Source organism: Delphinapterus leucas, chromosome 3 (assembly GCF_059928025.1).
Source record: "Delphinapterus leucas isolate spDelLeu-1000000601 "Yukka" chromosome 3, BTC_Dleu_Yukka2, whole genome shotgun sequence".
NCBI classification, from domain to species: Eukaryota; Metazoa; Chordata; class Mammalia; order Artiodactyla; family Monodontidae; genus Delphinapterus; species Delphinapterus leucas.
This window is the reverse complement of record NC_143131.1, coordinates 159,862,694-159,879,686: the sequence shown is the minus strand read 5'-3', so window position 1 is coordinate 159,879,686 and position 16,993 is coordinate 159,862,694. Positions and strand designations below refer to the sequence as shown.

At 42.3% G+C, this 16,993-nt stretch overlaps 1 protein-coding gene and 1 pseudogene across 1 annotated transcript in view; both read left to right on the top strand.

Moving 5' to 3' along the window:
• Window positions 1-7,847: 7,847 nt before the first annotated feature.
• On the top strand, window positions 7,848-9,329 carry LOC111169305 (large ribosomal subunit protein uL30 pseudogene; annotated as a pseudogene).
• Window positions 9,330-11,756: 2,427 nt separating this feature from the next.
• The window catches only part of CANX (calnexin), a 32,129-nt gene continuing 26,892 nt past the window's right edge, over window positions 11,757-16,993 (top strand). Inside the window, exon 1 of the mRNA XM_022563311.2 lies at window positions 11,757-11,890. The gene's annotated coding sequence lies outside the window, so the exon portion shown is untranslated. The remainder of the gene's footprint in view (window positions 11,891-16,993) is intronic.

Below are 16,993 nucleotides of genomic sequence, written 5' to 3'. Positions count from 1 at the left end.
CCAGCCAATCACATATTCGCCTTCTCTCCCTCACTCCCTCTTCCACCACCCCCCCAATTGTGTCTATGTTATTAAAGCTACTTTTCATTAACACTCATGACATTTCAGGAAGGTCCTGAGTGATATCAGGAATGGTATTCAGCAACTTTCAATTTCCCTATTTCCATGGTCTACAAAAGAGGAAAAGCTACAAAACCCAAGGAAGTCTTTTTTGATGATTTGAAAAGGAAAAGTTTAGAGGAGGAATAATTCCCACTTAACATGTTAACTCCTTTCACAAACAGACCTTGATTTTGAGGAAATTTAATGAAAACTAGTTTTGTTTTGTTTTGTTTTTTTTGCTGCACGGTGCAGCATGCCGGATCCCAGTTCCCCTAACAGTGATCAAGCCCATGACCCCTGAAGTGGAAGCGCAGAGTCCCAACCACTGGACTGCCAGGGAAGTCCCGAAAACTGTAGAATTTAAAAATGCACAGTCAATAACAATGGTTCCTGGCTCCTTTGAGGCACTCCGTCTAAATGTCACTGAAAAGACCAGATTTGGAGCCTGTGAGGAAAGGAGTACCAGGTCCCAACAGGTCTGAGTTTAAGGACGTAAAGCTCATTCTGATGGCACAGAGGAAAGGAGAGAGGACTTAAAAAAGAATTTTAATTTCTTCACAGCCATAGTGGCTGTAAATGTCAGTGGATCCCTTCTCTTGGCAACCAAGAGTAATAGTTCCAAAACCAAGGAAGCAAAATCTTGTTTACCCTCATGACCATTTCAATCCAGCTTCTATGATAATCTGTTAGTGATATTTAACCTTCTCTGAAACAATGAGGGGTTCTCTGTGCTAACATAGTTTTTTAAAAACTACAAATATTTGCATTTGTATAAGACCTGATTAAAACAGTAATTCAAGTAGTACGGAACACAAGAAGAACATAGTTACACAAAATGCACATGCTTCACCTGGTACTTCCATTTTCTGCACGGTGCCTTTTTAGGATGCATGAAAGGATGCCCATCCCCTATGTGGTTCATCCTTCCCTTGGGCTTTTTCTTCTTTAGCTTCTCCTTCGGCCTTCCTCTTGGGCTTGGTAGTTTCAGCAGGGGTGGGATGCAGCATGAGGGGTAACCACAGTGGTGGTCTAAGTGTTGCTACTGCTTCCTCTCTCATACCCATGCTGCTCCCAAGCCATTTTGCCTTAAAATTAGTTACATGCATGTTCTTTGGAATCTGCAATACTCTATAGAAAATGTTTAAATTTTGTTTTAAAAAATAACTAAAAAAAAGTGTTGATGATGTTCTATTTGCTCTAGATAACCATCAGGAAGCACCCTGGAACCTGAGAGTCTGCACCTGGGTTTGAGTGGTAGTGGCTAACCAGAGGGGAAGGTAAGCAGACAGGCATGAGAGCACTGAGTTCCCCTGAGAATGGAAGATTTCAAAGTCTTCTGAAGAGTGAAAAGTGGACTTAGAATGTGCATCATGACACAGTACAGAGTGTGTGCCAGCTGAATTTGGAAACATCTGCCTCAGGGCACTGGGAGCAGATCACAGGTCAAATAGCACTTATTTTCAGCAGAAAAACATCTTTTGTTGTCATATTGAAATGTTAATTTAAATGCTTTATAGGTAATTTATAAATTTATTGTGGTTTTATATTTGTATAACAGCTGTAAATAGGTAGGCTTATGTTTATAGACATTTAAACAAGAATGTGTGGTGGGTTAATATTCTGATTAGCCCATATATAGTTGTCCTGAATATTCCTTTTTATACAGGTACCTGTTATCATTTAAATGAAAATCTGAGGCTTCCTGCAGAAAACAGAATTATTTGGGGGCTTCTAACTTCCAAAATAGGCTCTATAGGATCTGAACAGCTCTGAACAGTTGTCCTGAATTGTGAGAGCCTGACCTTTTTTTTTTTTTTTGCCACACTTGCTGCGTGGCTTGCAGGATCTCAGTTCAGTTCCCCGACCAGGGATTGAACCCTGGCCACAGCAGTGAAAGCGCCGAATCCTAACTACTAGACCACCAGGAAAATCCCCTGGCTTTTTTTTTTTTTTTAAGTTGTAAATTTAAAAATTGTGCAAGGAAAAAAAAATTTTTTCAATAAAAATTGTTCAAGGAACACCAGTATACCCTTTATCTAGATTCCCCTGCACTCAGCATTTTACCCTATTTCCTTGATCATTTCTGAACCTTTTACATACATCATAGTCCTTTGCCCTAAATACTTCAATGTGTATTTTCTTACGTAACCACAGTACAGTTATCAACCTTATGAATTTACATTGATATAATACAACCATCCATATTTCAATTTTGTCAGTTTACTAAGAATGTCCTTTATAGAATTTTTTCCCTCTAGTACAGGATCCCATCTAGGGATAGGTATTGCATTTAAGTGTTGCAAAGGAACCTTCCCTACTGTGGGCAGACACTTTTAAGACCATTTAAATGTCCTGTTCCTCAAAATTCCCACTAAAGTTAGCATCCACTGGTGACTCTTGCCTGATCCAATCTTTATGACTGCCAAATTATGCTTTTCCAACACTAGCACATACTTATCAGTCGGCCCTCAGCATTCTACTGTAAGCAAGAGATCTTCTTTCTCCTCTGCTGGTATGGTGAGATAATAGAGAAAAAAAATACATACATATATATATATATATATATATATATATATATATATCTGCCCCCAGGCGCATCTTTTGTTCTAATATTTGGTCTTTGACTCCTGTTCCTGACAGTTTCTAAATCCCTCAGAATTTCCTGAGTTATAGCAGTGTCTTTTGGTCTAATGAAGTGACTCATGGTGGGCTCCTGGATAGGAGCTGTTCACCAGAAAGACAGAGCCATGATTGGACACTTGGGACTTTCATCCCCTCCTCCCCTCCCCCATTCTCCAAAGGGGAGAGGGGTTGGAAATGGAGTTAATGATTGATCCTGCTTCCATAAAAATCCCCTAAGTCCTGGTTTCAAAAAGTTTCCAGATCGGTGAACACAGCCATGTACTGGGAGGGTAACACATCCAGCTCCACGGGGACAGAAGTTCGTACTTGGGACCCTCCCGGACCTCGCCTTGTGTATCTCTTCATCTCGCTGCTCATCAGTATCCTTTATCATATCCTTTAATAAACTGATACAGGTAAGTGTTTCTCTGAATTCTGTGAGCTGTTCTAGCAAATAATCGAAGCCAAGGGGGAGGAAGTCATGGAAACCTCTGATTTATAGCCAAGTCGGACAGAAATTGCGGGTAAGCTGAGGATCCAATTCTTGCGATTAGCATGTGAAGTGGGGTCAGTCTTACAGAACTAAGCCCTTAACCTGTGGGATCTGACACTAGCTATCTCCAGGTAGCTAGTGTCAGAATTAAGTTGTAGGACACCCAGCTGGTGTCACAGAATTGCTTGCAATGGGGAAAACTCCCACACATCTGGTGTAGGAAGTGATGTGAATGTGGTAGTAGTGTGACAGTAAAGAAGAAACACAGGAGGGGGACTTCCCTGGTGGTGCAGTGGTTAAGGATCCGCCTATCAATACAGGGCACACAGGTTCGAGCCCTGGTCCGGGAAGAGCCCACATGCCGCGGAGCAACTAAGCTGGTCCGGGAAGAGCCCACATGCCGCGGAGCAACTAAGCCCGTGCGCCACAACTACTGAGCCTGCGCTCTAGAGCCTGCGAGCCACAACTACTGAAGCCCACGTGCCTAGAGCCCGTGCTCTGCAACAAGAGAAGCCACTGCAATGAGAAGCCTGCGCACCGCAACCACGAGTAGCCCCCACTCGCTGCAACTAAAGAAAAGCCCATGCACAGCAATGAAGACCCAACGCAGCCAAAAATAAATAAATAAAAAGTAAATAAATTTATTTAAAAAAAAAGCAACACAGGAGGAGTGTAAGTTTTTTCTTTACAGGTATAGACTTATTAATTCTATTTTTCTTTTCCTTTTTAAAATTTGTTTACAGTTCTCTTTTTCAGTGGTTTATAGTTCATTTAATTATTTTGATTCTCAGCTGGCTGGGCCCTCCCCCAGAGATTCTGATGTAATGTTCTGGGGGTACAGCTTGGGCACTAGGATTTTAAAAGCTTTCCAGGTAATTCCAATGTGCAGACAAGGCAAAAAACAAAAACAAAACAAAAATACCCTTGCAATGTAAAACATAGAGACCAAGGCAAGCAAACAGAAAACAGCTGAAAGGAAACAGCGAAAACATACAGAGAAAAAAATTTTCAACCAAAAGTAGTCAGCAAGTTTTCTCCCCAGAAAACAATTATGAAACTGGAAAAAAAGATTTTTTTAAAGATTTAGGGCTCTGGAAATTGACCATAAGTAAATGAGAAATTGAGAAGCATTTATCCATGAAAAACTTCTGAACTCTGGTTAGAACAGTGAGAGTCTGTGGCATTCTTGTCTGAGGCTGCTAACATTCCCCCAGCTTGGTCAGCAAGCTAGCTGTCCCAGAATTGGGGAGGCTGCACAAACCAACAGCTTCACTGCCAGAGTGGGGCTCACTGAATCCGAAGCAAACCACAGTGAGATACTACTCTATATCTACTAAAATGGCTATTGGCGATGATGTGGAGAAACAAATCCTCCTACATGGGAAATGTAAAATCAGCAGCCAATTTGGAAAACAATTTAGTAGTGTCAAACAGTTAAACATAAACTTAGCATACAAGTCAGCAATTCTATTCCTATGTACTACTCAAATGGAAACTTGTCCATATGAAGACTTGTATACAGGGAGTTCCCTGGTGGTCCAGTAGTTAGAATTCGGCACTTTCACTGCCCTGGCCCGGGGTTCAATCCCTGGAAGCTGCACGGCGTGGCCATGGATAAACAAAATGTATATCTATGCAATGTAATATTATTCAATAATGGAAAAAGAATCAATTCTTGATACGTGCTACAACATGAAGTGCAAAAACATTATGCTAAGTGAAAGAAGTCAGATAATGATTCCATTTATGTGAAATATCTAGAAAAGGGAGATCAATAGTGGGAGAAAGCAGTTCTATGGTTGACTTGGGTTGGTTGGGAGTTGACTACAAATAGGCACAAAGGAACTTTTTGGTGGTGGAGTTATTCTTTTTTTAAAAAAAAAATTAATTAATTAGGCTGCATAGCGTATTAATTGCTGCACGCAGGCTTTCTCTAGTTGCAGCAAGCGGGGGCTACTTTTCGTTGTGGTGCACGGGCTTCTCATTGCAGTGGCTTCTCTTGTTGTGGAGTACGGGCTCTAGGTGCGTGGGCTTCAGTAGTTGTGGCACACGGGCTCAGTAGTTGTGGCTCACGGGCTCTAGAGCACAGGCTCAGTAGTTGAGTTGCATGGGCTTAGTTGCTCCGCGGCATGTGGGATCTTCCCGGACCAGGGCTCCAACCTGTGTCCCCTGCATTGGCAGGCATATTCTTAACCACTGCGCCACTAGGGAAGTCTGGTGGTGGAGTTATTCTAAAATTGGATTGTGGTAATGGTTGCACAATTCTATAAATTTACTAAAAATCAACGAATCATTCACTTACAGTGGGAAAACTTTATGGTATGTAAATTATATTTCAGTAAAGTTAAATAAACTATGTGAGGGTAGAATAAAGATACTTTTACATGTGCGAGATTTCAAAAAAAATTACTACACAGTCTTTCTTGGGATAGATGTAACTATTAATTGAGGTAGTAAACCAAGAAAAAGTGAAAATGTTGGGTTTTAAGGGAAAAATAAAATATATGTCTATACAAAGAGTGGTACACCATGTCCATAGCAGTTGTATATCATATAGCCAAAAATTGAGAACAGCCCAGTTGTCTTATTACCTGGTTAATGGATAAACAAACTGTGGCATACTTGTACAATAGACTACTACTCAGCAATTAAAAGCAACAAATTACTGATACATTTTACAACACAGATGAGGATCTCAAAACAATATGAGTGAAATAAGCCAGATACAAAACACTATATACTATATAATTACATTTATATTAAGCTCTAGAAATGACCAGTCTTTTCTATAGTAACAGAAAGCAGATCAATTTTTTGCCTGATGCTGGTGGTGGGGACGGAATGGGAATGGATATGAGGAAACTGTGGTATAATAAAAAATACATTTGGTCTTTATTCTGGGTTCCTGGCACAGAGCTTCTAAAACCCTTGGCATTTCCTGAGTGATGAGAACCTTTTGTTATTCACATCATTATGAATATCATATCATCATTCATATCATTATGATGATGTCCCCTTCCAACAACACCTGAGTTTATGCTAATCAGGTGATTATTGCTGGGCCCCTTGATCAATTCAGGATAAGGGTGCTAGAGAAACCAAACCAAGTGATTTAGAGGAGTAGGATTTTCAGCTCCACTTCTGACCTTTAGGAAGGGGAGAGGGACTGGAGATTGAGTACAATCACCAATGGTCAACGATTTATCAATTGTGCCTACTAATGGAACCTCCATAAAAACTCCTAAATAATGGTGTTCAGAGAGCTTGCAGCTTGGTCAACACATGCAGGTGCTGGGAGGTTGCATGCCCAGAGAGAGTACAGAAGCTCTGCACATTCACACACATACACATCCATACCTTGCCCTATGCATTTTTCCATTTGTTCCTGAGTTGTAGCTTTTTTAGTAAACCTGTGATAGCAAGTAAAGCACTTTCCTGAGTTCTGTGAGTTATTCTCTTGAATTACTGAACCTGAAGGGGGGGTGTCATGGAACCCCCAAATTTGTAGCTGGTCAAGCAGACATGTGGGTAGCCTGTGCACCTCATTTGCAGCTGGGCATCTGATGTGGGGGCAGTCTTAGCCTCTAAACCTGTGGTGTCTGAGACTAACCGGGTAGTTAGTGTCAAAATTGAATTGAACTGACAGAAGTGGTGTCAGAAGAGAACTCATATTTGGTGTTGGGGAACTTCAGAGGAAAGTTATGGTGTAATGGAAATGTTCTATATCTTCATTATGTAGTGGTTACATGGTATGTGCTGTACATTACCAAAATTATGGAACTGTACAATAAAGTTGAATTTTTAAAATGTGGGGTCTAGGAGTTGAGGAAACAGGAGATCTGAACCCAGGAGGAGGTACAAGGAGGTCCAGTGACAGTGGCTGAAGAGCAGTCTGTTAACTGAAAAAAAATAATTGCACAACCTAAAAGTTGAGAATTATGTTTTATTTGGTGGGCTTGCTGAGGACTTAAGCCCAGGGAATAGCCTCTCAGATAGCTCAGAGGGACTGCTCCAAAGAGGTAAGGTAGGAGTCAAGATATATAGGGGGTTTTGCAACAAAAACCAGGTAGTCGGAACATCAAAAGATTACTTTTTAAAAAAAATTTATTTTATTTATTTATTTTTGGCTGTGTTGGATCTTCATTGCTGCGCACGGGATTTCTCTAGTCACAGTGAGTGGGGGCTACTCTTCATTGCAGTGCTCAGGCTTCTCACTGCGGTGGCTTCTCTTGTTGCGGAGAATGGGCTCTAGGCTTGCGGTGGAAGCCCTATGGTGGATTTTTAATATATATTCTATCTTTTTTGAAAATCTAAGCACAAAAGCAGAAATTTGATTACTTATTGAAAAAATAACATACGCATTATAAAAATATCTCCTTTCCATATCCAAAGTCTTAGCCACCTCTTGGGCAGCAACCACTCTTAGCAGTTTCTCCTGCACCTTTCCAGAAAGCTTGTTTGTCCAAGCTCATATCCATGAGAATATAGCTCCCTTTGCAACATGAAAGGAAACATACTTTTCTCAGTGCTTTTTCACATAACACTAAATCTTGGCAATCATATCTATATACATATGTGTTCACCAAATGCTTTCCAATGCAGAACCATTATATGGATGAGCTATATTTTATTTAACCAGTTCTCTGTGATGGTGGTTAGGTTGTTTCTAGGATTTGGATACTACAAACAATGCTGCAATGCACATCACTGTGTGTGTATATATATATATAAATTTTTTTTTTTGCGGTACACGGGCCTCTCACTGTTGTGGCCTCTCCCGTTGCGGAGCACAGGCTCCGGACGCGCAGGCTCAGCGGCCATGGTTCAGGGCCTAGCCTCTCCTTGGCATGTGGGATCTTCCCAGACCGGGGCATGAACCCGTGTCCCCTGCATCGGCAGGCAGACTCTCAACCGCTGTGCCACCAGGGAAGCCCGTGTATATTTTTAAACACAAGTACATCATGTGAATATTCTATCAAACCTAGATATAGATACAGATATATTCCCAGGAGTAGAATTGCTGGGCCAAAGCATATGTGCATTTTTATTTTATTTTTATTTATTTTTTAAAGTTTTTTTTTAATTTATTCATTTTGGTTGCTCTGGGTCTTAGTTGCAGCACACAGGATCTTTAGTTGCAGCATGCAGGCTTCTTAGTTGCAGCATTTGAACTATTAGTTGCAACACACAAACTCTTAGTTGTGGCATGCATGCATGTGGGATCTAGTTCCCCGGCCAGGGATCGAACCCAAGCCCCTTGCATTGGGAGCGCAGAGTCTTACTCACTGGACCACCAGGGAAGTTCCCATATGTGCATTTTTAAATGAATATAAATAATTTATTTTGAAAATCATCTTGCAGATTATAAGGTCAAAATACATTCAACCCAATCTCCCACATGTTCGACATCTAATTATAAAATGATTATTTCTTTTAAAGAAATACTCCAATACCTCAAAGTACCTTTTGCATTATCAAGAAAAGATCTTATGCCTTTTTCCAACTGGAACCATGGTGGGTGTAGAAGAGAAGGAAAAGCCTTAAGAAACAAGTGGAGGGATTTTACAGAGCCTGAGATCGAGTGCCTGAGAAAGAAGTTTGCCCAAAAGATGCTTCAAAAGGCAAGGAAGAAGCTTATCTATGAAAAAGCTAATCACTGTCACAAGGAATATAGGCAGATAGAACTGAGATTCAGAAGGAAAGGATGACAAGAAAAGTGGGCAAGTTTGGTGTACCTGCTGGACCCAAATGGGCATTCCTCATCAGGATCACAGGTATCAGTGGTGTGAGCCCACTGAAGATCTGAAAGGTGTTACAGCTTCTTCGTTTTCGCTGCATCTTCAACGGCACATTTGTTAAGCTCAGCAAGGCTTCAGTTAAGACTTGAGGAATGTGGAACCACATATTTCATGGGGGTACCTGAACCTGAAGTCAGAAAATGAATGCATCTACAATTATTGTTATGGCAAAATCAACAAGAAGAGAATTGCCCTGACAGATAACACTTTGCTCCATCCCTTGGTAAATATGGCATCATCTACATGGAGGGTCTAATTTGAAGGGCTTCCTGTGGCCCTTCAAATTACCTTTTCCAGGAGCCCAGATCAACAGATCTAACAGGCTTATTAGATGGATGAACTGAGGTGTGTCTACCATGATTATTTTTGTAATCTGGTCAGTTAATAAACAGTGACTGATTTCAGACTATAAAAAAATTAAAAACTCATTCTGCAGGGATTTGTCCTCAACTTCTTTTTAAGAACATTATGCTTTAGCAGAAAAACCCCTAGAATTCCAAGATTCTTGGCAGGACCTACAGTCCTGCTCTGTCTTGGGCCCAGACCCAGGATTCCCAGGATCAGCTAAACCTGAATTCCCTTTTTTTTAGGGGCTCTATACTTTACCACCAGTCACTCAGGCTCATACTCTCATCGTTGCCTTTGGTTCTTCTCTTTCCCTAGCCTCCTGAATCCAGTGGAGCATTCTTCAGCATCAACATTTAATGCTTTTGTTCCTATACACCCTGTCATTCCCTAATTCTGCCCTTTAATCAACTTCAAGAAGTGGCTTCCTAACCAGCCTCATAGTGGCGGCATGCGGGCTTCTCCATGCGGTGGCTCCTCTTGTTGCAGAGCACGGGCTGTAGGCACATGGGCTTCAGTAGTTGTGGTACGCAGGCTTAGTTGCTCCTCGGCATATGGGATCTTCCCGAACCAGGGATAAAACCTGTGTCCCCTGCATTGGCAGGCAGATTCTTATCCATTGCGCCCTGGAATAATATTAAAATAATGCTTCCCTAGGGAATTCCCTGGCGGTACAGTGGTTAGGACTCGGCTTTTTCACTGCTGGGGCAGGTTTGATCCCTGGTTGGGGAACTAGGATCCTGCATACCACGTGGTGTGGCCAAAAAAAAAAAAAAGCTTCCCTAAATATCTAAATCATAATCCAAACCTAGAATTTAAACTATCTCTCTACAGACTCCTTGGCTAGGTCCTAACCCAACTCTGGAGATGACCGATCTCCTATTACTTTCTTGAACACCTTTCTCCAGCCAAAATACTCTCATACATGGTGTCCCCAAACACAATACCCACTTCCCTGCCTTTGCATATGCCATTCCCTCATCCAAAGAAGCCTTTCTCCAAGTCTCCACCTATAGAAATCCTGCATATCCTACCAGGCCCAGCTCAAGTCTTACCTATTTCCCTGTCCATTCTAGATGAAAGCAGTTCCTCCCAACTCAAAATCCCATTAAATTCTCTTCAGTACCACCATGTTTTAGCAGTTACCTTTGCTGCAGTAGCTCTTTTGGTCACATACAGTTCCTGTAACTACATTTTAAGCTCATTGTTTGGAAACTGTGACATCCAGAACATCATTTTGCCTCGAATATCCACTTCCCCACGTAAAAAGGAAGCAAATGCTCTTAACACAAATTTGGGGGATGAGAGTTGGAGAATACTAAACTCATGCAAACACCAAACTCTTGACTTCTCATTTTCCCTTCCACATGGCAGGAGGGAATAAAGCTGGCTCCTGGGGTAGTTGATACACCTACTGAGTCTAGTTTTTCCCTGCCTAGCATTCAGCCTTTGGGTATCCAAACAAATGGAAGACAGAGACCAGGACCTATAAAGGTCTAGAAAAACCATAGACCACTTCCATTTTCTGAGGTTCTCAGTATACTGAAAACTGAAGATGTGCTAAAAGTGAGTTACAAAAATTGTGGTGTGTTTGAAATTTTTCCATTGCACCATCCTTTTCTTTCAATCCTGTTGTCAGTGTGTCTTTGTGCCCTCTTTGTCTAATGTTACTTAAGGAAACATCACAAATTGAAAGATGAAATAACCTTGGAGGGTAGTGTTCTGGACTGTATTTGATGTTGGGTAACAGGGTGGCCTCAGGCTGCTGGGCCCAGAGCAGTGACTCTGCAGGAACGGTGGCGCCTGGTTACACAGCGTGGTGCAGTCGACCTCAGGCCTGACTTAAGGAGCCGTGACGGGTTCCGTCAGCGCCGCGCACTCGCTGCATTGGGGACCAGGCCCTTCCCGATATCTCACCGGACTTCCCACCCATTCTTGCCAGCTGCCATTTGCCCCTCCAGAGAAGGAAACGGGATGCCAGACCCCGAGACCCGGGTCCAGGCCCAGGAGGGGTCGGAACCACAGAGACTGGGATGCAACGCCGGGCAGCGGGCCCAGTAAGGAACGAAGGCAACACGGCGCGGGTACGCCGGCCCGGCCGGCCCCGCCTCAGGGCGCGCGCTCCGGGCGGTACTCCATTCCGCCGCAGCCCGACCCCTTCCCTCCCGCCCAACCAACGGCCACTTCCTGCCTCACTCCCAGCCAATCCCCACTCTCCACGAAGAATAGCCCTAGGGGGCGTATGGGAAAGTGAAGAGAGCGATGGTCTCATCGACCAACCGAATCCCGGAGCTTGCGCGGGGGGGCGGGATTTAGCGCTGGCCGCAGCTACTCAGGAGCGAGGGGCGGACGCAGGGCCGGGCTTCGTGCAGTGGGGCTCGCTCGCGCGGCGGTCGCGGTAGTCAAGGCCTCTTGGTTCAGCAGCACGTGACGGTTGTGCTGCCTCAGCCGCTGTCTTTACTGCAGCGCGGGGCTGGGTGTGCGGGCGGGAGGAGACGCGGCGCCGCCGGCGGTCCCCCTGAGGCTCGAGGTGAGACGGGAGGCCTGCTCGTGTTCTCGGGCCTGTGAGGACCCCTGGGGGCCTGGGTACGCGGCGCCGCGGCCGAGGGCCCGAGGAGCCGGGCGTGGCCGGGGCCGAGGGGTCCGGCTGGGTTTCGAGAGCTCAGGCCCAAGCGGACGCTCGGGCCATGAAGGGCGAGGCCCGAACCTGGGCCGCCTGAGTTGGGTAGCCAGGCCCAAGCCGCGCCGGCGGGGTCGGGAGGCGTGGCAGGTGCCCTAGAGCCTCTCTTGACCTCTGGGAAAGCTAACTTCTCCTTCTGGCTTTGCTTCTAGGGCTTTCTTAAGCCTATTGTTGGCTGCTTGTGAAGCTGCGAGGTGTTCTGGTGTAACCGGGTAAAGGTCTGGAATAGGACCGGGCCTAGTCGGTATCCCTAGTAGTGGGGAAGGGTGATAGTGGGCCGAGAGAGAATGTTTAGGATTAGCATTACGGGTTCAGTATTTGAAAATTAAAACCACAAAGTGAAGACTGGACTCTAGTAGCCTGACGAGTATAGAGAATGTGCTAGAACACGCAGTGGTTGAAAAATTTCAGTCCTAACATTTACATCTGTTCGGGGATGGGGAGTAAGTAAACTAGTAAATTCACAGGATTTTTAAAGCAGGAAAGCTCCCAAAAGCTCTCTGTGGGCAGGTTGTTTTATAGTGGAGGAAACTGAGGCCCAGAACTCTGAATGATTGGCTCAAGGTCATGCGATTAATTTTATGATCACGTTGGAATTACTGTTGAGGCAGATTTGGTGTAGTTGTTAAGGCTAAGCCCTGATTCAAGTCCTTCATCAGCAATTTGTTGCTATGTGAACTTGGACAGTTTACTTCCCCTTTGTGCCCCAGTTCTCTCCAAATAATGGGTATAATACCTGGTGGAGTTGTTAGAATTAAATTGTGTATAAAAAAGGACTCTAACTGCTTGATAAACGATTGAAATAAATTGTTATGGTTTGAATGATGTTGGTCCACTACACCAGCATCCTACTTTTTGAGTTGGTTAAGCCCTGGGACCTAAAGTCACATTTATGGAGATAGAGGAAGAAACTGATTTAGTGGATTAACTGCTGGGCATGACACAAGTGAATGCTGGCTGAAGGAAGTTAAACTGAGCTGGATATTAAAAGGTTGGGAGGACAAAGGTGAGCCACAGTTAGGCTCTTTACCTCTAATTTAGGAAATGGAACATTTTGCTTAATTTTTTAATAAGTAGAGTTGGTGGGTTGGGAGGATTTGATTTGTTTTGGTTTAGTTTCTTTTAAGAGAGGAACTGTATTGATCTTAAAATCATTCTGTATCTCAGTCTTTTGACAGTGCTGTTTAAGGGCCATGAATAAAATCACTGCTGAATTATACATTTGCTATAGTTAGAGCAGAGGTAAAAGATGGTGTGGGGAGTTCTGTGCACCACCCAGAGTACACAAGCAAATAAGCGGGGGAACTGGATTATGAGATGGCCAGAATGAACTTTGTATTGGAGCAAATGTGTCGCACAACAAACAGATTTTCTGACCTATCTGATAATGGGTGTTAGCATCCCTCCATACCTTACTATCTTAACTCAGCAGTTTCAACTAGCACATTATCTTTCAAGGACCTCGAGGGGTAAACGTTTTGACGGAAGTTGTTGCTGCAGTTTTGGCAATCATGCTCTTGCATCCTTTCAGTTACAGAGTTCACTTTGCCCTGAGAGATAGCTGAAGGGGGTGAAGTGACAGTTGGTAAGCATAAATGCAGGCTCGAGAGACTTGAATTCCAGGCCCAGCATGGTAACTAGCTTAATGAACTACATTGGTTTCCACCTCTTTAAAATGGGAATGAAGAGTGCCCTGGATACCTTACCAGGAGGGACAAATAAGATGGTGAACATGAAATTACTTTGAATGGCATAGTGAACTGTGCAAATAGAAGAATGGGCAGCTCATAACAACTCCTAGGAAATAATAAAAGTGCCTGAACATAGTTATAACCTATATAGCTTACCGTAGAACTTTGTCAGTAGAGTGCATGTTGAATGCTTTGTTAACTAAAACAGATGTGCCTTTAAATTAAGCTTAACTGTGCGCTGTGAAAATTATTTGGAGAATTTTGTTTTTTAAATAATTTAGAATCTTCAGCAATGTTTTGCGTATCCACATCTTAAACCTACTTAGTTTGTAGGAGAAAAGAAAGTGCTATGGAAAAATAGATTTTAATGTTCCTGTCAGTGAAAAGCAAAATTCAAAACTGTAAACTAGGCAGTAGTATATATCTGTTTTTAAGTGGATGATCATTTACAATAAAGACCACTTTGAATTTTATGTACTTTTTTCCCCCTTTAAGTGCTTCTATATTTTGACTAGATGCACATGTAGTAATATCAGAGGGACAGAAAGTAGTAGTATTAAAATGGTTATCTGCGACTGGAATCAAATTCCTTTTAAGTGGTTCCTTTTCAATCTAGGACTTCAAATTTCTTATTGCCTTAAAACTCAGCGTTTTAGAACCATCAAAACTTAAATGGTGTCACTAGGCAATACCTAGTAATAGTAGAAATCACTGCTAATGTTGCATTTACTGTAAGCCAAGTACTGACATAAACACTTAACATGCATTTTGTTTATATAACAATCCTAAGAAGTACATAGTGTTGTTATTCTCATTTTAGAGGTGAAGAAACTGAGGCCCTGAAATTATTAAGTAGTCGATTAGGGATTGTGACTTCTGAGTTCCTGCTCATAACACTATTCTATGTTCTACGCCTAACTGTGACCTTGGACAGCTTATGTAACTTCTCTTAGCCTTGGTTTTGTCGTGTGTCACATGGGGATGATAGAACTTCCTGGGGTTCTTCTGAGGGTTAAATTAGACAACCTAAGGTAAGACTTAACATTTTTAAACGGTATATTGGGACTTCTGTGGTGGTCCATTGATTAAGACTCTGTGCTCCCAATGCAGGGAGCCCGGGTTTGATCCCTGGTCAGGGAACTAGATCCCACATGCATGCCGCAACTAAAAGATCCCGCATGCCGCAGCGAAGATTCTGCGTGCTGCAACTAAGACCTGGCGCAGCCAAAATAAATAAATAAATATATTTAAAAAATAAAAGGGTATATTAATAGATGAATGGATAGCCTACATGAAAGAAAGACTGCCTCATTTTTTATTACACACTGCCTTTTAAAAAAAAATCACTTTGGGAATTCACTAGCAGTCCAGTGGTTAGGACTTGGCTCTTCCACTGCAGGGGGCCGGGGTTCGATCCCTGGTTGGGGAACTAAGATCCCACAAGCCATGCGGCATGGCCAAAAAATAAAAATCTTCCCCCCCCCCCACAGAAACCTAGAACACCAGCTAGGCCACTTCTTCTGTTCTTCTTTCTAATTTCTCATGGATCAAAGGAATTAGAGGTGAAATTTCCTAACTACTTTTAAGAGGTAAAATTCCACAAAGGAAAGCCCCGAACCAAATGGTTTTAACACCAATCCTTCACAAACCCTTCTAAAAAATAGAAGAGGGAACACTTCCCAACTCATTCTATGAAGCCATTATTACCATGATACCAAAACCACACAGACTTCACAGGAAAAGAAAAACATAGAACAGTATCCCTTAAGAAAATAGATGCAAAAATCCTCAAAATGCTAGCAAATGGGATCCAGCAACATATAGAATTATAGGGCTTCCCTGGTGGCGCAGTGGTTAAGAATCTGCCTGCCAATGCAGGGGACACGGGTTCGAGCCCTGGTCTGGGAGGATCCCACATGCCGTGGAGCAACTAAGCCTGTGCGCCACAACTACTGAGCCTGAGTGCCACAGCTGCTGAAGCCCGAGCACCTAGAGCCTGTGCTCTGCAACGAGAAGCCACAGCAATGAGAAGCCTGCGCACTGCAACAAAGAGTAGCCTCCACTTGCCGCAGCTAGAGAAAAGTCCGCGTGCAGCAACGAAGACCCAGTGCAGCCAAAAGTAAATAAATAAAATTTAAAAATTAAAAAAAAAAATTATACACCACAACCAAGTGGGATTTATCCCAGAAATGTAAGGTTGGTTCACCAAACTATAATAAAGAATGTAATATACTGCATTAATAAAGGACAAAAACCGCATGATCATTGCAGTCGATAAAGTGCAACACCCTTTCATGATAGAAGCACTCAACAAACTAGGAATAGAAAGGAACTTCCTCAGCCCTCTTGAGACAAATAATCCCTTCTGTGGGATTCCTTCTGTTCCTCTTTCTAATTTCTCATGGATTAAAGGAATTAGAGGTGAAATTTCCTAACTACTTTTAAGAAACAAAGTCTTACAAAGAAAAGCCCAGAACCAAATGGCTTCACTGGTGAATTCTACCAAATACTTAGGGAAGAATTAACGCTAGTCCTTCACAAACTCTTCCAAAAATACAAGAGAGAACACTTTCCAACTCATTCTATGAGGCCAATATTACCCTGATACCAAAACCAGACAAAGACTTCATAAGAAAACCGTAGACCGATACATCTTTTAAGAAAATAGATGCAAAACTAGACTAACTTGAAAATATTAAAGTTTAAATTTAATTTAAAAATAATTTGAGCCTCCCTTTGTTTTAAAGATTTTTTTTCTGAATGGACCCTTACTGAGCATAAAGATTCTGCCAATGAGAGGTGACAAATGTAATATTTCTTTAGTGTTTGCCCATTCCTAAAGTTGATCAATTTTGGATTTGTTAAAATTCAATACAGAATGTGTCTGTTTCCATTAAATAGAATATTTTGTGTTCAGTTGAAGTCTCATGTACATTATTAAATGTGTATAGTAAAATAATATGGACTTTTTTTAGAATGTGTGTTGAGAACAGAATTATCATTAACCAAAAATAAGTTAAATTTGGGAGACTTCATAAAGAAAATTGGTGGAAGAGCAGGAAAAAAGAAAATCACAGATAAATAGGGATATTTCCCTGTCCAAATGCTGTAATTGTATATACACCTTTGCAAGGAAGAGTTAAAGACGAAATCATAGAATATAATCAGAGGAAAGCTAGTGTTTCTTGTTACATAAAATCATTCAGCTTTGTTGAAATATAGGAGGTGTACGGGCACAGTTACACCTTTTGGCCCATTCTGG